This window comes from Somniosus microcephalus, chromosome 1 (assembly GCF_052327205.1).
Source record: "Somniosus microcephalus isolate GS21.2 chromosome 1, FLI_Smic_1.0, whole genome shotgun sequence".
NCBI lineage: Eukaryota > Metazoa > Chordata > Chondrichthyes > Squaliformes > Somniosidae > Somniosus > Somniosus microcephalus.
In genome coordinates this window covers 351,347,709-351,371,789 of record NC_140987.1, presented here as the reverse complement: position 1 = coordinate 351,371,789, position 24,081 = coordinate 351,347,709, and positions in this window count along the sequence as shown.

Here is a 24,081-nt window from a genome sequence, read left to right as displayed (position 1 = left end):
GTGTACCTACACATATGTTATATCAAAAGAAAGCTTATGATTAGGGAAGTGTCATAGGCATGTTTATTTTTTGGTCAGACAAAAATTGTTCGGACAGTGTACAAAAAACAGACAAAATCCGCTCATTTCACCGTGCGCATACACACAGACAGACAGACAGACAGACAAACTCATTTATATACAGTGCTATCCGTAGGTGAACTATCCGGCAATCTGGAGCCACCGGCAAAAATCAGAGCCATTTTTTATTCTATTTGTTTGTTTTCTTTGCTTTATTTGAACAGCTTTAGCTACAGAGGCTTGCAGCCACACCCGAGTGTTTAGAAGCTGTTGCTAAGCAACAGTGATTGTTGTCAGATAACTCTAGAGTGTACGGCAGTTTTGAGGGAATGGCAGCAGCTCGGTTCCGTGGGTGCCGGATAGCACAAAGTTTCCTGTATATAGATTTGTACTTTTTTCTTAACAACATGGGCTCAAAAAAATGTTGCAGACTTGGATGCAGCACTTCTGATGCACGCCGAGATAAGGCTCGGAGAACTGCTGAAACTGATGAGCAGAGACAGGCTCGCCTTCAGGCTAACCAGGACAGAAATGCTGCTGCTAGATCAGCTGAGACTCCTCAACAATCTGAGGGACGTAAAGCTGCCAACACAGCCAGAATGGCAACTGCCAGAGCCTCAGATACTCCTGACCAGACTCAGGCACGGCAAGCTGTTGACCAGGTGAGACATACCCAAGCCAGAGCCTCAGAGACTCCTGACCAGACTCAGGCACGTCGTCAGGCCGACACTATACGCATGGCCTTTGCCAGAGTTGACATTTGGAATCATTGGTACAGAGCAGCCTTCTCCTATGAACCCACCATCAATTATGAAGCAGACCCCAGAGTCATCATTGGCAGGATGACCATCATTTGCCCTCACTGTGGTGCTCTGAAGTGGGAAAGGGAAATTGATGGGATATGCTGCAATGGAGGAAAGGTGAAACTTCCACCACTACCAGCTCCACCTGAACCCCTACACTCACTTCTGTTGGGCAGAACTCCAGCTTCAAGACAGTTACTCACTCATATCAGGAAGTACAACAACTGTTTCGCAATGACCTCTTTTGGTGCAAACAGAGTGCATGAATCAGTGCACTTGCAAAATGGACAAAGGGTTTTCTTCCGATCAGTAAATGCCAGGCAACGTGCCGAGGAACCTCCAAAGACAAAGCTGACAGCATTCTTTGAGTTGTGCCAAACGATTGACTTTGCCAAGACACTTCTGTATCATCAGGTGCCCAAGTACTACACCTGGCAGCCAAACAAGACATGGCAGGCTCAGCGCCCTGGACCAGGTCAGAAGGAAGTTCCTGGTCATACAGGGGTGTACTCATCTGATGCATTTGGCAGAGTCTACACGGTCCATCCAAACAACACAGAGTGCTTTCACCTTTGTCTACTCCTCCATGATGTTGCTGGCCCAACATCATTTAATGACATCAAGAATTTCAATGGCCATCTCTGTGCCTCCTTTCAAGAAGCTTGCCGCAGGAGAGGACTCATTGAGGATGACATTCATTGGCATGCAACGATGACAGAAGCTGCTCTTTCTCACTCCCCCAATAGGCTACGAAATCTCTTTGCCATTATAATTGCCCTCTGCAGCCCTTCCAACCCGATGCAGTTGTGGGAAGATCACAAAGACAGCCTGACAGAAGACATCTTACACCAACTCAGGAGAGCCAACCCCACAATGGAGTTGAACTTCACTGATGCAATGTACAATCAGGTATTGATCCTTTTGGAGGAGAAGACTTTGGCATTGGCTGGCAAGTCTCTGACTGAGTTGAACCTTCCATCTCCCTGTAGGAATACTTCTCCAGGTCTCAGCAGAGAGGTACTCAGGGAAACCACCTACAATGTTGAGGAACTGACCTCCTTTGTCACCGTCACTGAACCTAAATTGGTTCCAGACCAGAAACAGACATACAGGTTGGTTGTGGATATGGTGGAAAACAATGCTGGTGGCATTATCTTCCTCAATGCACCTGGTGGAACAGGAAAGACATTCCTGATCAATCTTTTACTGGCCATGGTTCGCTCTAAGGGATGCATTGCACTGGCTGTTGCCTCATCAGGAATCGCTGCAACTCTTCTCCAAGGAGGTCGCACTGCCCACTCAACCTTTGCTCTCCCTCTGGATCTGACAAGACAAGAACACCCAGTGTGTAACATTAGCAAAGGAACTGGTGCTGCTGAGTTGCTTCAAAAGTGTAGACTCATTGGGCTGGATTTTGCTACGGGGGCGGGTTGGAGGTGGGAAACCCACATTCAGGCTTGTTGTCCCGCCTCCATGGAGATGTGGCCAACCCACTGGATTTTCCTCTGATTGACCTTGTTGAGCCCGCCCTATGGGCTCAGCAGGCCAATTAAGGGCCACCCGGCAACAGGTGACGTCAGAGATTGACATTTCATCTGTCAAAAGCTTTTGGCAGATGAAATATCAGTGTTTAACAGCTGTTTGAAGCTGTCAAGCACTGAAAAACTGCTAATTCAGCCTCAGTCCTTTCTCAGGATAACTTTAAAATCATTTTGCTGCAGAAACCAAGAAGCTGATTTTTTTTTAAAAATCGGAGCTTCTGTGGTTCTTGCAGCCGACTCCCGACACCAGAATGCAGGACTCCTGTAAAGGTAAGTAAAAGTAAGTTAAACTTATTTAAACACTTTAAACACTTGCAAAACACTTACCTTTGCACTCCTGCACCCCTCACTCACCTGAACACTGGGCATCTCGACCCCTCCAAGACCTCAGACCCACGTCCCGCCTCGAAAACTTTTCGTGGTTTGGAGCTGTCGGGAAGCCCACAAACCAGCAATAAAAATCGCGAATAGGCAAAAAACTACCTGTTAACAGGCAGTTTAGTTGCCTTTAATCCCTTCCCACCTCTGGGAGTCGGGTTCCAGTACTTGTCGGCAACCCGACTCCTATGAAATTGACATGGAGGCGGGTTGGAGGCGGGATGGGGTCGGGACCCCCGGATCTCCGATTTTTATCGCCCGCACGCCTCCAACCCGACTCCAGGGGCTTAGGAAAATCCAGCCCATTGTGTGGGATGAGTGTACAATGGCCCACAAGAGGGCACTTGAAGCACTCAACAGAACACTTCAAGATCTGAGAGGCAACAATAGGCTGATGGGTGGCATCACCCTGTTGCTGGCAGGTGATTTCCGCCAAATCCTGCCAGTTGTCCCCAGAGGAACACCAGCAGATGAACTCAATGCATGTCTCAAGGCATCGCATCTGTGGCCAGCTGTGCAAACAGTCCATTTGACCACAAACATGCGTGTTCATATGCATGGTGATGAAATGGCAGGATCCTTTACCCGACTGTTGCTAAATTTGGGAGATGGAAAGTTGCCAATTGACAGCAGTGGTCAAATCACAATTCCTCCAGGCTGTGGCAGTCAAGTCAGAACAGTTGATGAGTTGATCTCAAAGGTGTATCCAGACCTCCTCAATCACTTCAAAGATCCCAAGTGGCTGTGTGAACGGTCAATACTTGCACCCAAGAATGATACTGTCAACAACATCAACATGCTGCTTTTTCAAAAACTCCCTGGCCAAGAGCAAATTTATAAAAGTGTTGATACTGTTTGTGACAGTGCTGATGGGGTACACTACCCCACTGAGTTTCTCAACTCATTGCAGCCTTCAGGAACACCTCCTCACAAACTTGTACTGAAGGAGGGCACCCCCATCATGCTCTTAAGAAACATTGATCCACCAAAGTTGTGCAATGGAACCAGACTGGCAGTCAAAAAGCTCATGCCAAATCTCATTGAGGCTACCATCATATCAGGCTGCACCAGAGGTGAGGATGTTCTCATTCCTCGTAATTCCAATGATACCATTTCAATTTAAAAGGCGACAGTTTCCTGTAACAATTTCTTTTGCAATGTCAATCAACAAGGCACAGGGGCAGACTTTGAAGGTTGCTGGCATCAACTTACTCACGCCCTGTTTTTCACATGGCCAGTTGTACGTGGCATGTTCAAGAGTTGGTGCATCAAGGAATGTTTCTTTTAACACCCTCAGGAAAAACAGAAAATGTTGTATATCAACGGGCTCTCCAATAATGCCACCATTAGGGAAGGAAAACAGGTAACTGTAAAACCCGAACAAAATATAGCACCCCTGCCTTCCAACACACAAACTGAAACTTAAAGAAAATGCTGTTATCATGTTAATGCGCAACATTAATCCACCTCAATTATGCAATGATACACGCTTGCAAAATCGAAAATTTTTTTTATACAGCTTATACCGAATTTGGTATTTTTATTTAGATTAAAATTCCGTCAAAGCCACCATATTTTACGTGCTGCCAAGTAACGATGGGAAGGGCATAGAGAAAGAAAATATACTCTGCCATCAATACCTGTCCATCAGCATTGTATTATGCAAATAGTTGGTGCATTTGGTGAAGAAATTTTTTCTCAATAAAAGTACCGATTCTGGGAAACTCTTAAAAAAACGAAAGTGACTAGGGGCTAATTTGTTTTTTTTATTCAGATTAAAATTCTGTCAACGCCACTATATTTTACGCGCTGCCAATTAATGATCAGAAGGGCATAGAGAAAGAAAATATACTCCGCCATCAATACCTGTCCATCAGCGCTGTATTATGCAAATAGTTGGCGCATTTGGCGAAGGATTTTTTTCTCAATAAAAATGCCTAATCACGGAAACTTTTAAAAAAATGAAGCCATGCAATTTCCTCCTGGGATGGCTATGGAAAATTGCATTTTTAAATCATAATCATTGTTTGAGTCTTTTTTTAAGCGGAATGTGGTCCTCTCATTAAAAATTTCAACAATTTTATTGCTTTTTACAATAATGCACAATCATTATCTGATCATGACACATTAATGTCAATGATAACATTGCAAAATTATAATTCTGCTTGCTACCTCCAAAGTGACATAGAAGGAAAACTGTAAAAACTTGAATTTTTGGCTACTGTCGATCCTCATTAACAAAAAACTAAGTTAAACAACCACCTCCTGGGTGCTTAGGAAGAGTTCTTCAATCCCAACAGTTTTATAAACAGTTTTATAAACATGGCAGAGAGTTCTTCAGTTCCTTCGGCAATGCCGGGTACTCCAGCTAGTAAACTATAAATTACATGAAATAACTATTTAAAACAATAATTTAAATTTTGGAAAAACATAATTTTATTTTCTAATGGGGCTAAAAATAAACTTACCTTTCTTTAACGTATTTAAAAATAATAAACCTGTGGAAAAAATGTTTCAATTTTAATTAATTCACCACTTACCTTGTAAAAAGCAGGCCTTGCGACTGTTTTTTATATGTGTAACTTTTGGAGACTTACCCTCCCGGGAAAACCTGCAAAATAAATTTAAGTTCGATGCGCACATGCAGCCTCTCCTGCGCACGCGTTCGACCTTTCAAACCCTTCTTTCAGGGGAATGGAAGTGCCCGTTTCCCGCGCATGCACAGTGCATGCAGGAAACCGGCACTTCCATTGGGCTTATGGGTGAGTAACCAGTGCATACTCACCCATGGAGACCCAAATTTCTGGGCCATTATGGCGTATTTGGATGAGCTTGTGTCACAGAGCAAAGCATTGGGATTTCCAGAGTGCACAGGACTAGTCCTTAAAACACCCCAAATGCGTGTAATAATGAGGGTGACACCACACAGCAGTTATTAGTGTCTCTCGGTCAGCCCTTGTTTAATTTGTTTTATTCTTTAGAGCTGGTAGAGCTAAATTCATTGTGTAGAATTCACATTTCTGTGATAGTATAATATTCAGCCTGGTGAATAGAGCCAAGCCTTGGCAGCAGCAAGTCCCATTTATGGTGGCTGCTGGGCAGAACTTCATGACATTACATGAAGGGATGTTCAGTAAAATGTATAGATAGTTTCCTTTTCCAGCAGTTAGAGATTGTGTAGAAATGTGGCAGACACTATAGTATTAAATACTATTAATAGTATTAAAGAGAGTATCCTTTGGATAATGACAGGCACTCACAAGATTAGATTTAACACAGGTATAGCATTCCCATCCACCAGTGGTCTCAAAATTCAATGCTTACAGCTCGCTTCCACCTTATCTGAGACATAGAAGGGCTTGGAAGAGCTAAAAGACGAGGGGGGTGAAAAACAACTTATGCAAACTTTTGAAGTTCTGTGTTATGCTTGTTATCTTCATCTCAATTTCTCTCACATCTGAGAGGAAGCTGACATTACAGCTATTTCCTGACAACATGAGTCACCAGGCAGAGCTTGGGGACTAATGCAAGAATCTCAAGCATCAACTTCAGAAGTTAACACAAAAATAGATTACTTCCATTGATCTAGTGTCTTTTCACTTCTAGTGTTAACCTTGACACAGTTGGTAGCACTCTCGCGGCTGAGTCAGAAGGTCGTGGGTTCAAGTCCCACCTCAGAGAAATGAGCACATAATCTAAGATGGCCAAGGCAGGAGGCCAGATATCAGGGTGGTAAGTGCTTTGCCATGACTTTCGACCTGCTACTGTCCCGTTTTCACCTGGAGGCTGATACTTCAGGTGCCATCTTTTGGATGAGATGTTAAACCAAGGTCCTGTCTGCTCTCTCAGGTAAAAGATCCCATGGCACGATTGGAAGACGAGCAGGGGAGTTCTCCCTGGGATCCTGGCCAATATTTATCCTTCAACCAACATAATTAAAACACATTATCTGGTCATTTATTTCATTATTGTATGTGGTACCTTGCTACGTGCAAATTGGCTGCCGCGTTTCCTACATTGCAACAGTGACTACACTTCAAAAAAGTACTTCATTGGCTGTAAAGCACTTTGGGATGTCCTGAGATTGTGAAAGGTGCTATATACATCTAACGGTAGCTAACAAGGGAAATTAGGGATAGCATAAGATCCAAGGAGAGGACATATAATTTGACCAGAAAAAGCAGCAAACCTGAGGATTGGGAGCAGTTTAGGATTCAGCAAAGGAGGACAAAGGGATTAATTAAGAGGGGGAAAATAGATTGAGAGTAAGCTTTCAGGGAACATAAAAACTGACTGTAAAAGCTTCTATAGACATGTGAAGAGAAAAAGATTGGTGAAGTCAAGCGTAGGTCACTTGCAGTCAGAATCAGGGGAATTTATAATGGGGAACAAAGAAATAGCTGACCAATTAAATACATACTTTGGTTCTGTCTTCACAAAGGAGGACACAAATAATCCCCCATAGATGTCGGGGAACATAAGGTCTAATGAGAGGGAGGAATTGAATGAAATCAGTATTTGTACGGAAATGGTGTTAGGGAAATTGACGGGATTGAAGGCCGATAAATCCCCAGGGCCTGATAATCTACATCCTAGGGTACTTAAGGAAGAGGCCCTAGAAATAGTAGATGCATTGCTGGTCATCTTCCAAAATTCTATAGACTCTGGAACAGTTCCCATGAATTGGAGGGTAGCTAATGTAACCCCACTATTTAAAAAGGGTGGTAGAGAGAAAACAGGGAATTAAAAGCCTGACATTGGTAGTGGGGAAAATGCTAGAGTCCATTATAAAAGATGTAATAACAGAGCACTTGGAAAACAGTGACAGGATCGGACAAAGTCAACATGGATTTACAAAAGGTAAATCATGCTTGACTAATCTACTGGAATTTTTTGAGGATGTAACTGGTAGAATAGATAAGGGAGAACCAGTGGATGTGGTGTATTTGGACTTTCAGAAGGCTTTCGATAAGGTCCCGCATAAGAGATTAGCGTGTAAAGTTAAAGCGCATGGGATTGGAGGTAAGGTACTGTCTTGGATAGAGAACTGGTTGGCAGACAGGAAGCAAAGAGTTGGAATAAACGGGTCTTTTTCCGAGTGGCAGGCAGTGACTAGTGGGGTACCGCAGGGATTGGTGCTAGGACCCCAGCTATTCGCAATATATATAAATGATCTAGACGAGGGAACTAGATGTAATATCTCCAAGTTTGCAGATGACACAAAGCTGGGTGGGCGTGTCTGCTGTGAGGAGGATGCAGAGAAACTCCAGTACGATTTGTACAGGTTGGGTGATTGGGCAGATGCATGGCAAATGCAGTATAATGTGGATAAATGCGAGGTTATCCACTTCGGTGGCAAAAACAGGAAGACAGATTATTATCTGAATGGCAATAGATTGGGAAAAGAGGAAGTGCAACGAAACCTGGGTGTCCTTGTGCACCAGTCGCTGAAGGTAAGCATGCAGGTGCAGCAGGCGGTTAAGAGGGCAAATGGTATGTTGGCCTTCATAGCAAGAGGATTCGAGTACAGGAACAAGGATGTCTTGCTGCAGTTGTTCAGGGCCTTGGTGAGACCACACCTTGAGTATTGTGTGCAGTTTTGGTCGCCTTATCTGAGGAAGGATGTTCTTGCCACAGAGAGAGTGCAGCGAAGATTCACCAGACTGATACCTGGGATGGCAGGAATGACGTATGAGGAGAGATTGGGTCGATTGGGCTTAGATGAATGAGAGGGGACCTCATTGAAACTTATAAAATTCTAACAGGACTAGACAGACTAGATGCAGGAAGGATGTTCCCGATGGTGGGGGAGTCCAGAACCAGGGGTCACAGTCTAAGGATAAGGGGTAAGACATTTAGGACTGAGATGAGGAAGAATTTCTTCACCCAGATAGTGGTGAACCTATGGAATTCTCTGCCACACAAGGCAGTTGAGGCCAATTCACTAAATATATTCAAGAAGGAGTTGAATATATTTCTTGAGGCTAAAGGGATCAAGGGATATGGGGAGAAAGCAGGGACAGAGTACTGAATTTGGATGATCAGCTATGATCTCATTAATGGTGGAGTGGGCTCGAGGAGCCGAATGGCCTACTCCTGCTCCAATCTTCTAAGTTTCTATGTTTCTATGTAAGTTCTTTCTTTCTTTTATCTCAAAGTACTTCACATCCAACCAATTAGTTTTTGAAGTACACTCACTATTGTTATTTATGCAAATGCAGCAGCCAATTTGCACACAGCAAGGTCGCACATGAGATGAATCACCAGATGATCTGTTTTTTTGGTAATGCTGGAGTGGGCCAGAGGTGACAGCGCTGCTAAGCTGACACAAGGTACATTTTGTGTGAGATTTTGCACAATCAGTTAGTCAGCTAGTTCCTTTGAATTTTTAGACATGCAAACATGCAAAAAGACCAACTGACCCACCAATGCTCACTTTTCCATTAGACAGTGAAATCTTGTGTACCACTCTCCCCAATCACTAGTCACGCTAACTCCTGGGACGCAAAAAACAGAGTTAAAAAAAACTGCAGTCAATTCAGGAAAAACTGCTCCCAAACACAATCAAGCGAGCTCCAGAGAATTATATACATTTTTTCTATGAAACATCAGGAGATGTGCTGAACAAACCATCCTCGTCACACTTTCCCGTCACGTTTTGTTGATTGGTTTTAAGGTAAAACAGCAGCAAACCCGAAACGAAGAGGTAGAGAACATCAAAGTGAGGAAAGCACCAAGTAAACTGTCAATGAGAAAGTATTGAAAATTTATGAAAACCACTAACTGTGAATGACCAGTCAGGAGAACTTACCAATAAATGAAAGAATGAGAATGTTTTTTTCCTCAGTAACTATAATTTCCAATGTTGAAAATAAAAAAGATATTCAATAATGAGATATTTCACAATGATATAATTAAACTTAACTATAATGTTGTTTTTCTACCTATAACTTAACAATAATGATGACTTTTATGTCTTTGCGTACGTTAATTAATGTTTCTAATTGAAGGCCCCTGCTTCTCTCAGAAGGTCAAAGCTCGTACTCTGTGAGCAGAAGGCAGAATCTGCAGTCTGAGCATGTGCAGTGTTCACAATTTCATAGGACGCATTAACTGGAAAACAAAATTCTCTTCAGTCTCTAACAATATCTGTTTGGTTGGGGGGTTTTTTCAAATAATTTGATGAAAAATTAGAGGACAAATTACAAAAACTTTATTTAGGGAAAGTTTTTTTTAAAAAACAGAGGTTGCGTGTGAGTTAGTGAGAAAGAGAGGGGTTCGATTTTAACTATTGGGTGGCCAACCAGCGGTGCGTGCCAGCAGCCCACCTGCTCTGGCAGCAAAGAGGTGAAGCAGAGCAATTTTGAGGCCCGGGCCTCATTCAAGTAGAACTGATGAGCAACGTTCCCCATAAGTTGTGCGATGTTCCAGTGTTAAAGTTCACGCTTACGTGAAACTGTGACTAGGCCAACAGCCCCTTAAAGGGGCTGCGCACCCAAAAAAAAGTTAGGGGAACATTGCTGGTGAGCTGAATGTGTCAAATGGACATCCCAATGCAACTCGCCAGATTTAGGCCAGCGCAATAGCAGGTGGGCCCAGAGGATGCCCGGCCGGCAGTAAAGTAAGTCTGGGGAGGAGTTGTGATCACAAAGGGCGGCAGCCCAGGGTGTCAGCCACCTAGTTTATTTTTGTGGGGCTCAGAGGAGCACTTCTGCTTCTCCCGACCCCACAAAAATCATTGAAAACTTACCTTTTCAGGGCCTCGTTGGTTCTATCACCAGTGAAACTGTTCAGAGAGTGCATGGAGCGTGCTCTGACCAATTCTTTCCTAAAATAGCATATGTATGCTCTCCTATGCCATTGCTCATGATAAATTGGACAATATGCTGTTTTATAACAATATAAGGGAATTATGCAATATAACACACAGCATTATTGGGGCCACTGATTTACAGTACTGAATAAGTCAAATTATGTTTTCATTACATGGTATTTTGAAATAATTACTGAGATTTGGGGGATTCAATTTTGCAAGTCTGCCCATTGTTCTACGAAAAGTGCAACTGATTGGCCTTCTGCTTGTACATATAGAAGTCCTACATCTGTGCACACTTCCTGTCTCACAACTTGACTTCCTGTTGTCATATTTTTGTCACACTTTTTGTGTCAGCTTTTTCTCATTATAAATTCCTATGTCCACATTTATAATGGGCTTTCCTGATGTAAACTTGTCATGCTGTAGTCACCCAGCTCTATTTCCAGTGGTGATGCTGTGTGGCCTGGCTAGTACATACTGGAGCCGTTGAATCCCTATTTCTCCTGGTGCCTGACTCTTCTTGTCCTTCCTCACAGTGCCCCCCCAAAAACTGGCCCTGCTGGACAAAAGGCTATTTTGTTTTTTCAAGTTATCCTTGTTTTTTTCCCTGAGCATCAGAGCTACTGTGGCCAAAAGTGTTTTTAAAATATAATAGTTGCTCCGTTCTCTTGCACACCGGCACTTAGATGGCCAATTTTCTTTTTAAACTATCGGCCAGTCAGCGTGCTCAAACCAGGGTACGTGATGGCCACGTAGTGGTGTTTCCAACAGCAGTGAAAGCGGGCGCTAACAGGACTGTAATGGCTTCAAAATAGGGTCATTAGACTTACTGCCCTGGTAATGCTGACGAGCGCCTCACTGTCACTTTTACAGGAGCCTACCTGTTTCAGGTGGTAGGCCCATCTCAATATCCAAATCGGGGTCCTATGTACATCATAGAGAAAAATCCAGGGCCAATAAGAGAAAAGCAAAACTCTGGAAAATTACTCTCCTTTCTTTTTACTTCAAATAGAGGAATATTGAAAGGGATGGGGAACAAAATGGGGATCAAGTAAAATAATTTAAAATTATTTTCTCGTACTAATATTCTACTTTTTAATAGTAATTTTCACAGACATTCCAGTGCGATTCAGAAAATCGCATACTTTTCTGCTGTACCACTGTTCATTTCTGTTAGAGGTTGCTTGCTCTGTTTTTGGAAACTGTGGCCTTGTTTGCCATTTTTTTAGACACATCAATTGCAGACTGGATTCCTGCTAGCTTCTCTTTAACTTCAGTAAGCACACTGGTTATTTCCTCTGCTTTGACTGCCCATACATTATTAGCGCTAATGGACACCAGAGCATCCTGTGGGAGGTAACATTTTGAGAGGAATGCTACCATTATCTTGATGGCACATTTGGGCTTGGAATCCTAGAATGTAACAGCACAGAAACACACCTCTCGGCTCCTCTAGTCTGAGCCAGTGTTTTACCTCTACATGAGCCATCGGCTCCAATCCCACTGCCCTACTTGTTCCTTATCCCTTTCAATATTCCACATTTTGAAGCAAAGAAAAGGAGAGTAATTCAGAGGTTACTTTTTTCTTTATTGGCCCTGGGTTTTTATCTGCACTGTTGCCTCTCCCAGAAGATTACATGGCTGCGGAGGGGGGGAGGTGGGCAGGGAGTAGGAAGTGTCTAGTCAAATGCACCAGCCACCACGAGTGTGGGACAGGCTGGATGGACCAGCTGGTCTTTTCCTGTCCGTCATTTTCATATAAATCATAAATTTATGGACTCTGTTTCTGATGGTGGTAGAGATCTTCACATCCTAATTGCCTTTGAACTTTCCTTTTGTTTTCGTCCATATTGCTTGGTTGGACATTTAAAACTAGCACAAGTCCCCTCTCCAATCATGTATCAATAACCCAATCCACCTGGTGTTAATTGACAAATGTAAAACCTGCAACTCTGTAGCTGTCTAAGAGAAAGCAAGCACAGCCTTCAACGGTGTATGCTGTAAAATGTGGCTAGGAATCCAGTGGAATAACTCTACATCAAATGAAGCAGTAAAGCGTGGAACTGGAATAGCTCCTACTGTTAGATCTGTGGTTCAATGGATAAATAATTACACGGATGCTGTACATAAACAAACAACAGGTCTTTACTGGAGGAGGGTCATCTCTAGACTGGAGTACAGAGGCATGCGCACAGCTTATATACCGGTGTGGTTACTGCCGGTACTACAGTATACAGGAGCTGTAAAAAGTAGTTCTGACTTAAAGCACATACACTACAATTCCTCCCTTTTTAGATTAATAATACCCCCTTAATATTCAAATAACAATTACATTTTTACATGTACATTCAATAACAAAAGTCCATTTATAGATTCAGTCTTTGGGGCGGCTTCCTGACCCTTTCAGGATAGCACCTTTCCGGAGGTTCTTGTTCTTGGTGCAGAGGCGATTCTGACCCCCTTTCATCGGGTAGTTCATCGGGTTCCACTGCTACTGGGTCTGAAGTAGATACTACCGGTATGTCGGGTTCATCCCCAGGTACTTGAGACATGGGGTTGACGCATTTCTGTGATGCTAAGATCTGATCGACGTGGCGTCTCACAATGTTCTCCCCGACATCCACTGTGTACATTAATGGCCCCTGCCTTGTACATATTGTTCCAGGTTGCCACTTCTCTGTTCGATAGTCACGGGCCAAGACTGGTTGCCCTACATTGAAGCTCCTTGTCGGCTTCTCTTTGATGTACTGGAATTGTTTGTCCTCAACATTTCTTCGCACATTTGGTCTGAGCAAGTCCAGACGAGATCTCAACCTTCGGTTAAAGAACATCATGGCCGGGGTCTGGTTGGTAACTGCATGTGTCGCGTTTCGGTAGGCTAATAAGAAATTGTCCATCTTATGCTGTAGTGGAATTTCCTCGTCGCACATGGCCTTTATCGCCTTCTTAAAGGTTTGTACGAACCTCTCAGCCAATCCATTTGTGGCTGGATGATACGGGGCGGACGTGTAATGCCTTACCCCATTCCTTTTCATGAATTTTTGGAACTCGTCGGACACAAACTGTGGTCCATTATCAGAGCAGATCTGCTCTGGCAAACCGTTTCTGGCAAATATGGTCCGTAGGACTGCAGTCGTTTTCTCTGTAGTGGTTGAAGACAACTTTATCACCTCAGGCCACTTTGAATGAGCATCCACTGCTATTAAGAACATCGAGTCCATGAATGGACCAGCGAAATCAATGTGCACCCGTTGCCATGGAGAGGAGGGCCACTCCCATGGGTGTAGAGGGGCATGTGGTGGTGCATTTTGGACCTTCTGGCATCCTAAGCAGCTCTTAGTTAGGTCTTCGATTTGTTGATTGATTCCCGGCCACCACACAGAAGCCCTAGCTAGGCTTTTCATTTTCACTCCCCCCAGATGACCTTCACATAGCTCATTTAGCACTCTCTCCCTTAACCTGGGTAGAATCACCACTCTGGATCCACACATCACTGTCCCCTGGCATACTGACAGCTGTTCTCTTCTGGATGAGAATGCTGGCAACAGTGAGTCGCCATGTGTTGGCCATCCCCTCACCGTCAATTCATATACCCGTGACAGCGTCGGATCTTTGCGGGTCTCCTTCTCTATATCCGCGTTTGTTACTGGCAATCGTTCAATTATCGACGAATAAAATATCTCGATAGGGTCCACTGCTGGTGCTTCCTCCACCGTAGGCAATGACAGGCGCGATAGCCCATCAGCGTTCCCATGCTGTTTCATGCCTTTATATTCTATTTCATATTGATTCGCCCCTAGAAACAGGGACCATCTTTGTAACCGCTGTGCAGTCATTACTGGCACGCCCTTCTTAGGATTAAAGATGGAGACAAGTGGTTGGTGGTCAGTCAGCAAGGTGAACTTCTGCCCATGCAGATAATGGTTGAATTTTTTTACTCCCCATACTAGGCTGAGGGCCTCCCTGTCAATGTGGGCGTAGTTGCGCTCGGCTGAGGTTAGTGACCGAGACGCAAAAGCCACTGGTCTCTCCAACCCGTCTGGGAATTTGTGCGACAGCACCGCTCCAATGCCGTAGGGTGATGCATCACATGCCAAACGAATTGGTAGTGCTGGGTTGAATGGGGCCAACACCTCTTTTGATGTGATCAATTCTTTACACTTCTGGAAAGCTCGCCTACGTTCATCATCCCACTTCCATGGTACCCCTGTTTGCAGTAGGGTGTTCAGCGGGTGTAGTACCGTAGACAAATTTGGTAAGAACTTGTGGTAATAGTTTACCAGCCCGAGGAACGACTTCAGTTGTGACACATTTTCCGGTGCTGGAGCCTTGACTACTGCCTCAATCTTGTCAGGGGACTTATGTAACCCCTCTTCATTGATGACGTGGCCGCAATACGAGATCTGTTTCTGGAAAAACTCGCACTTGTGGCGATTAGCTCGTAGCCCATATTCCTTTAATCTGGCGAGCACTTTCTCCAAGTTAGCGAGGTGATCACCGTCATTTTCACCCGTGACCAAGATGTCGTCCAAATAACACTGGGTCCCTGGAATCCCTTGCAGGACCTGATCCATCGCCCTTTGCCAGATAGCCGGAGCCGAGGCTACTCCAAACACCAGCTGGTTGTATTGATAGAGACCTTTATGGGTGTTGATCGTAAGGTAATGTTTCGAAGCTTCTTCTACCTCCATTTGCAAGTACGCCTGGGCTAGATCAATTTTGGTGAAGCATTTACCTCCAGATAGCGAGGCGAAAATATCCTCAATTCGTGGAAGCGGATATTGCACCGTGTGAAGGATTGGGTTCACTGTCACCTTAAAATCCCCACAGATGCGGACCTTCTTTGGTTCCCCAGGCGTATTACTCTACGACCTCTTCATTACAGGGACGATGGGTGTAGCCCACTCGCTCCAGCACTGGTCTGGCCTTCAGAAACTTTGGGCTTGCATTATCCTCTATTTTAATTGTTGCTGTTATTCCTTTTAGTGTTCCTAGTCCCTCCTGGAACACTTCTTTTGCGTCAGTTAGCATTTTTGACAGTGTCCTGCTTCCCCACACTGTCTGCACACTTGGTCCTTGAACCAACAATCTTTCTGGTCATGTGTTTTTATGCCGCAGCGATAGCACTTCCCTGTTCCATAGGTCATTTCGTTGGTGTCGTATTCTTGCGGTCTCCGTTGTATCTCTGCAGCGCCCCTTGCGGCTGCTTCGTGTGATAGTGCCATATTGAAAGCTTTGTCCAGCGTAAGGTCCTTTTCTGATAGAAGCCGTTTCTGGGTTCCTTCACTTTGTAGCCCACACACAAACTTGTCCCTTAACGTTTCTGCTAGTCCCGCTCCAAACTGACAGTATTTCGATAGCTTGCGCAGTTCCGTTAGGTACCCAGCATTGCTTTCATCTTTGTGTTGGTTCCTTTTATGGAACTTAAACCGTTCTGCTATCAGCAGCGGTGTGGGGCTTAAGTGGTCCTGTAGGATTTCTACTATGCTTCCAAAATCCTTGTTTACCGGCTTCTCTGGGGTTATTAGATTTCGCAGTAACCCATAAGTTTTTGCACCCATGGAATTTAACAGAACCAGTGCTTTATTAGCATCTGGCACTTCATTCGCCCTGCAGTACACCTCAATACGTTTCACATATGTCGACCAATCTTCGACTTCATTGTCGAACGTAGAGATACTGCCACTCTTCGGCATCCTTGGTTGTGCGTTAACTATCCCCAATGGTGCCTCCTGTGCTTCCCCTTCTTCTCCGCTGGCACAAAATGGCGTCTCCCGCGCTTTCCTTCCTTCCCGCGCTCGCCCGTCTTCTCCGCTGCGGCTTCGCAAAATGGCATCTCCCGCGCTCTTCCTTCTTCTCCGCGGCTCAATGGCACCTCCCGCGCTCTCCCTGCTTCTCCGCGGCTCAATGGCGCCTCCCGCGCTCTCCCTGCTTCTCCGCAGCTCAATGGCGTCTCCCCTTGCTTCGCCCCGCAGACCCTGATCAGCCCTTGATCCCTGGCTGTGCTCTGCGCGTTCTTCTCTTGATATTTGTCAACGCCGCTCAGTCTAGAACCCGGCTGTTTCTTACCCTCTCTCTCTCCGACTTGCAGTATTTTTCCTCGACGCCGCTCGGTGATCAATCCCCAGCTGCGCCCTGCTCTGTTCACCCTCTTTCTTACCCCGTCGACGCTGCCCTGCTCTCTCTCTCTGCCGTCAGTCGGCTCCAGCCGCCGCTGCTCGGGAAGGGTCTGCTCTGGACCTGTCGTCGGTCTCTTACTGCTCGTTGTGGCTGGGGAACCAAGCCCGCCTCTCCACAGCCTCCCCAGCGAAGTTGGATCTCTGCCTGACTGCTGGGCGGTTGCTCGCGGTCGACGCCCGTGTTCCTGGACTCGACTATTTTTTTTTTTATGTTGCAGGTAGATTCACATCAACACTCGTCACCACTGTTAGATCCGTGGTTCAATGGATAAATAATTACACGGATGCTGTACATAAACAAACAACAGGTCTTTACTGGAGGAGGGTCATCTCTAGACTGGAGTACAGAGGCATGCGCACAGCTTATATACCAGTGTGGTTACTGCCGGTACTACAGTATATAGGAGCTGTAAAAAGTAGTTCTGACTTAAAGCACATAAACTACACCTACCACCTGTTGCAACTCACTAAGGGGCTTTGAATACCTTTATAGAATGAAGAAGTGGTTCTATCAATAAGTAAATAACCGAGAACCAGATGGCTGAAGGATATACAATTGAGGTAAACTATGTTGCTGATGATGATAAATACGCATTTCACTCGAAGTCCTGAGTGAGAAATGCATTACCAATTAGATGAATTGGGTTACCTAAACCCTGAAAGGAAAATTCTGTATGGCCTTGAAATAATACTGCTTCAATATTAGAGTACAAATGCTTAATATATTTGAATGAAATTCTTTTGTTTCTATTTTAAGAAGGCAAGAATCTGTTCAAAGTAGCAGTCAAAGGAATTTCAATATGCTGCATTAAGTATTGCTGCTAAATTGTATCTCTAAAAAGATTGTTATTACATAAAAATAAAACAGCCTGAAAGTGCAATGCAACCTCAGAGTTCAGATAACTTTATAATCTAGCCACATTCCTTGCAACATACAAAGTGGGTCATTTTGATTTTTGGCGATAGTGTAAAACGGGCAATGTCAGATCAGCCATTATACATCTCACCCCATTTTAATTTCCATTGAAGTCACTTGAAGTCAAAATCGTGAGAGGTGTCTAACAGGCGGCTAAGTCGCTATCACCTGTTTTACACTATCGTGCAAAGTCAAAATTACCCCGAAGGTCTTCTGAACCTCTATTACATGCAGCCGACAAACCAATTTACTGCCACGTGTGGGTTGCATCTAGTTCAAAGGCTCTTTTTAGGCTCTTCTGTCAAACATTGTACATACTATTCACCCTTTATGTTGCTGCTATACTTCTACTGCTGGCAAGAGTCAAGAGCATAATGCTGCCCCTCTCATGCCAGCCTATTTACACTGGCACGTGCAGTAGTCACTCTGGTCTCCTTTGAAACTTGGAGTATGGAGGAAATGTGAATGCCCATTATGTGCTGTGAATATAAACTGGCCGTTCACATTGCATCTATTTACTGGCAGGAGTCTGCTGTCCACGGGGGTCTGACTTATGCCACTAGATAGATATAAGGTGGTTTTGATGCGCATCCATAATATAACAATAACAACGTCCTTTAATCCTGAGGCGTGTGCAAACTCTAGCAGTCAGACTGAAGCCAGTGCAATAGACCTTGGGTGGACCTCAATGGAAATTGTAGAGTTCCACTGGAGTGATTTCTGGTATTTCTTCGTCCTGATTTTTGAGCTGAAGTTATGTTGGTACGGGCATAAAGTCAGCATGAAAATCAAAGTATATCAAGGACACAAGAGTTATCTTTGCCCTTAAACCCACTCATGGGCATCTGCTATTTTTTATAATATGTGAATGTTTTGGGAGAGGGAAGTTATTCCATTTTGATAAGTGTGTTCATTCTGCGTGTCATTGATATGCAACAACGATGACTCACAGTGACAGATTAATGGGTGGTGTAGTGTATGTGCCTTTAAGTCAGAACTACTTTTACAGCTCCTGTATACTGTAGTACCGGCAGTGACCACACCAGTGTATAAGCTTTGCGCATGCATCTGTACCCCCAGTCTTGAGACTACCCTCCTCCAGTAAAGACCTGTTTATTGTTAATGTACAGCATCTGTGTCATTATTTAATAATAGCATATCCACTGAACCACGGATCCAACAGTGGCGACGAGTGTCGATTCGAATCTACCTGCAACATAAAAAAAAATAGTCGAGGCCAGGGACACGGGTGTCAACCACGAGCAACCACCCAGCAGTCAGGCAGAGATTGAACTTCGCAGGGGAGGCTGTGGAGAGCCGGGCTTGGTTCCCCAGCCACAACGAGCAGTGAGAGACCGACGACAGGTCCAGCGCAGACCCTTCCCGAGCAGCGGCGGCTGGAGCCGACCGACGGCGGAGAGAAAGCTAAGCAACATCGACGGGGTAAGACAGAGGGTGAAGAGCGCAGGCCGCAGCCGGGGGTTGTACACCGAGTGGCGTCGAGAAAAAGAAAACAAACCGGAGAGAGAGAGGGTAAAGAAACAGCCGGGTTCTAGACTGAGCGGCGTCGAAAAATATAAAAAGAAGAACGCGCAGAGCACAGCCAGGGCTCATGGGCTCAACAGGGTCCGCGGGGCGAAGAAAGGAAGAACGCGGGAGACGCCATTTTTAGAAGCCGCAGCGGAGAAGAAGGGCGAGCACGGGAAGGAAGGAAAGCGCGGGAGACGCCATTTTGTGCCAGCGGAGAAGAAGGGGAAGCGCGGGAGGCGCCATTTTTGACAGTTAACTCACACCCAAGGATGCCAAAGAGTGGCAGTATCTCTACGTTCGACAATGAAGTCGAAGATTGGGCGACATATGTGGAACGTATTGAGGTGTACTGCGGGGCGAATGAAGTGCCAGATGCTAATAAAGCACTGGTTCTGTTAAATTCCATGGGTTCAAAAACTTATGGGTTACTGCGAAATCTAATTACCCCAGAGAAGCCGGTAAACAAGAATTTTGAAAGCATAGTAGAAATCCTACAGGACCACTTAAACCCCACACCACTGCTGATAGCAGAAAGATATAAGTTCCATAAAAGGAACCAACACAAAGACGAAAGCAATGCTGAGTACCTAACGGAACTGCGCAAGCTATCGAAACACTGCCAGTTTGGAGCGGGACTAGCAGATACGTTAAGGGACAAGTTTGTGTGTGGGCTACAAAGTGAAAGAACCCAGAAACGGCTTCTATCAGAAAAGGACCTTACGCTGGACAAAGTTTTCAGTATGGCAGTATCACACGAAGCAGCCGCAAGGGGCGCTGCAGAGATACAACGGAGACTGCAAGAACATGGCACCAATGAAATGTCCTATGGAACAGGGAAGTGCTATCGCTGCGGCATAAAAACACATGACCAGAAAGATTGTTGGTTCAAGGACCAAGTGTGCAGACAGTGTGGGGAAGCAGGACACATAGCAAGAGTCTGCAGGCCTGGGAAGAAAACCAACTGTAAGAAATCGCCACAGGAGAAGTACAAAAAGGTACACCAGGTGATGGACAGTGGTTCAGACGAACAGAAAAGTGACACAGACTCTGGAAGCAAGGAGCTGGGTTGTCTGAAACTATATAAGGTAACAGAAATGGAGGATCACCAGACTATCTGGGTTACACTCAAGATAGACAGAGTCCAAGTAAAAATGGAATTGGACACAGGGTCAGCTCTAACAGTTGTAAATCAAAGAGACTACAAGCGGCTATTTTCACACACACCCTTCAAAGCTACAGAGATTGTCTTGAAGACGTATATGGGGCAAAAAGTCTACCCCAAAGGAAAAATAAGGGTGAAAGTGACATATAAAGGCCAGGAAATACCTAAAATGGATATATATGTATTGCCAAATGGAGGACCACCAGTGCTAGGACGTGAATGGATCCGGAAGATACAATTGATTGGCATTCCATACAGGCACTGAAGGTTGAGGCCAAAAAGGATGACGATGTCACACCTGGACGACTGTCAAAAATGCTAACTGACGCAAAAGAAGTGTTCCAGGAGGGACGAGGAACACTAAAAGGAATAACAGCAACGATTAAAATAGAGGAAAATGCAAGCCCAAAGTTTCTGAAGGCCAGACCAGTGCCTTATGCGATCAGACCAGCTGTTGAAGCAGAGCTGGAAGGGTTGGAACGTTCAGGAGTACTGTCCAAAGTGGACTGGAGCGAGTGGGCGACACCCATCGTTCCTGTAATGAAGAGGTCGTTGAGTAATATGCCTGGGGAATGAAAGAAGGTCCGCATCTGTGGGGATTTTAAGGTGACAGTGAACCCAGTCCTTCACACGGTGCAATATCCACTTCCACGAATTGGGGATATTTTCGCCTCGCTATCTGGAGGTAAACGCTTCACCAAAATTGATCTAGCCCAGGCGTACTTGCAAATGGAGGTAGAAGAAGCTTCGAAACATTATCTTATGATCAACACTCATAAAGGTCTCTATCAATACAACCGGCTGGCGTTTGGAGTAGCCTCGGCTCCGGCTATCTGGCAAAGGGCGATGGATCAGGTCCTGCAAGGGATTCCAGGGACCCAGTGTTATTTGGACGACATCTTAGTCACGGGCGAAAATGACGGTGATCACCTCGCCAACTTGGAGAAGGTGCTCACCAGATTAAAGGAGTATGGGCTACAAGCTAATCGCCACAAGTGCGAGTTTTTCCAGAAACAGCTCGCATATTGTGGCCACGTCATCGATGAAGAGGGGTTACATAAGTCCCCTGACAAGATTGAGGCAGTAGTCGAGGCTCCAGCACTGGAAAATGTGTCACAACTGAAGTCGTTCCTCGGGCTGGTAAACTACTACCACAAGTTCTTACCAAATTTGTCTATGGTATTACACCCACTGAACATCCTACTGCAAACAGGGGTACCATGGAAGTGGGATGACGAACGTAGGCGAGCTTTCCAGAAGTGTAAAGAATTGATCACATCAAAAGAGGTGTTGGCCCATTTCAACCCAGCACTACCAATTCGTTTGGCATGTGATGCATCACCCTATGGTATTGGAGCGGTGCTGTCGCACAATTCCCAGATGGGTTGGAGAGGCCAGTAGCCTTTGCGTCTCGGTCACTAACCTCATCCGAGCGCAACTACGCCCACATTGACAGGGAGGCCCTCAGCCTAGTATGGGGAGTAAAAAAATTCAACCATATCTGCATGGGCAGAAGTTCACCTTGCTGACTGACCACCAACCACTTGTCTCCATCTTTAATCCTAAGAAGGGCGTTCCAGTGATGACTGCACAACGGTTACAAAGATTGTCCCTGTTTCTAGGGGCGAATCAATATGAAATAGAATATAAAGGCACGAAACAGCATGGGAATGCTGATGGGCTATTGCGCCTGCCACTGCCTACTGTGGAGGAAGCACCAGCAGTGGATCCTATCGAGATATTTTATTCGTCAATAATTGAATGATTGCCAGTAACAAACGCGGATATAGAGGAGACCCGCAATGATCCGACGCTGTCACGGGTATATGAATTGACGGTGAGGGGATGGCCAACACATGGCGACTCACTGTTGCCAGCATTCTCATCCAGAAGAGAACAGCTGTCAGTATGCCAGGGGACAGTGATGTGTGGATCCAGAGTGGTGATTCCACCCAAGTTAAGGGAGAGTTTGCTAAATGAGCTCCATGAAGGTCATCTGGGGGGAGTGAAAATGAAAAGCCTTGCTAGGGTTTATGTGTGGTGGCCAGGAATCGATCAACAAATCGAAGACCTAACTAAGAGTTGCTTAGGATGCCAGAAGCTCCAAAATGCACCACCACATGCCCCTCTACACCCATGGGAGTGGCCCTCCTCTCCATGGCAACAGGTGCATATTGATTTCGCTGGTCCATTCATGGACTCAATGTTCTTAATAGCAGTGGATGCTCATTCAAAGTGGCCTGAGGTGATAAAAATGTCTTCAACCACTACAGGGAAAACGATTGCAGTCCGACGGGCCATATTTGCCAGAAACGGTTTGCCAGAGCAGATTTGCTCTGATAATGGACCACAGTTTGTGTCCAACGAGTTCCAAAAATTTATGAGAGGAAATGGGGTAAGGCATTACACATCCGCCCCGTATCATCCAGCCACAAATGGATTGGCTGAGAGGTTCGTACAAACCTTTAAGAAGGCGATAAAGGCCATGTGCGACGATGAAATTCCACTACAGCATAAGATGGACAATTTCTTATTAGCCTACCGAAACGCGACACATGCAGTTACCAACCAGATCCCGGCCATGATGTTCTTTAACCGAAGGTTGAGATCTCGTCTGGACTTGCTCAGACCAAATGTGCGAAGAAATGTTGAGGACAAACAATTCCAGCACATCAATGAGAAGCCTACAAGGAGCTTCAATGTAGGGCAACCAGTCTTGGCCCGTGACTATCGAACAGAGAAATGGCAACCCGGAACGATATGTACAAGGCAGGGGCCATTAATGTGCACAGTGGATGTCGAGGAGAACATTGTGAGACGCCACGTCGATCAGATCTTACCGTCACAGGAATGAGTCAACCCCATGTCTCGAGTACCTGGGGATGAACCCGACATACCGATAGCATCTACTTCAGACCCAGTAGCAGTGGAACCCGATGAACTACCCGATAAAAAGGGGTCAGAATCGCCTCTGCACCAAGAACAAGAACCTCCGGAAAGGCGCTATCCCGAAAGGGTCAGGAAGCCGCCCCAAAGACTGAATCTATAAATGGACATTTGTTGTTTAATGTACATGTTGAAATGTTAATTGTTATTTGAATATTAGGGGTACTACTAATCTAAAAGAGGAGGAATTGTAGTGTATGTGCCTTTAAGTCAGAACTACTTTTACAGCTCCTGTATACTGTAGTACCGGCAGTGACCACACCGGTATATAAGCTGTGTGCATGCCTCTGTACCCCCAGTAAAGACCTGTTTATTGTTAATGTACAGCATCCGTGTGATTATTTAATAATAGCATATCCACTGAACCACGGATCCAACAGGTGGCATATAGAACCATAGAAGCCTGCAGTACAGAAGGAGGTCATTCATCCCACAATGTCTGTGCCAGCTCTTTGCTAGAGCAGTCTGCAGCTAATCCCATTGCTGTGCTGTCTTCCTGTAGCTCTGTATCTTGCTCTGCTTCAAATGTTCAACTCCTCTTCTCAATTACTCCCTGCGGCATAGCGTTCCATGCTGTAAAAGCATTCTGTGAACAGAAATATAGGCTCACCACTGTACCCCAAGACTGGGCAACATCGTACTCCAAGGTCCAGAGAACATCTTACTTCCAGGTACTTCAGCTTCCCTCAGTCAAAGGAAGTAAAAGCCAACAATAGCACATCAACAAATTTTAATGATTTGTGAATTATC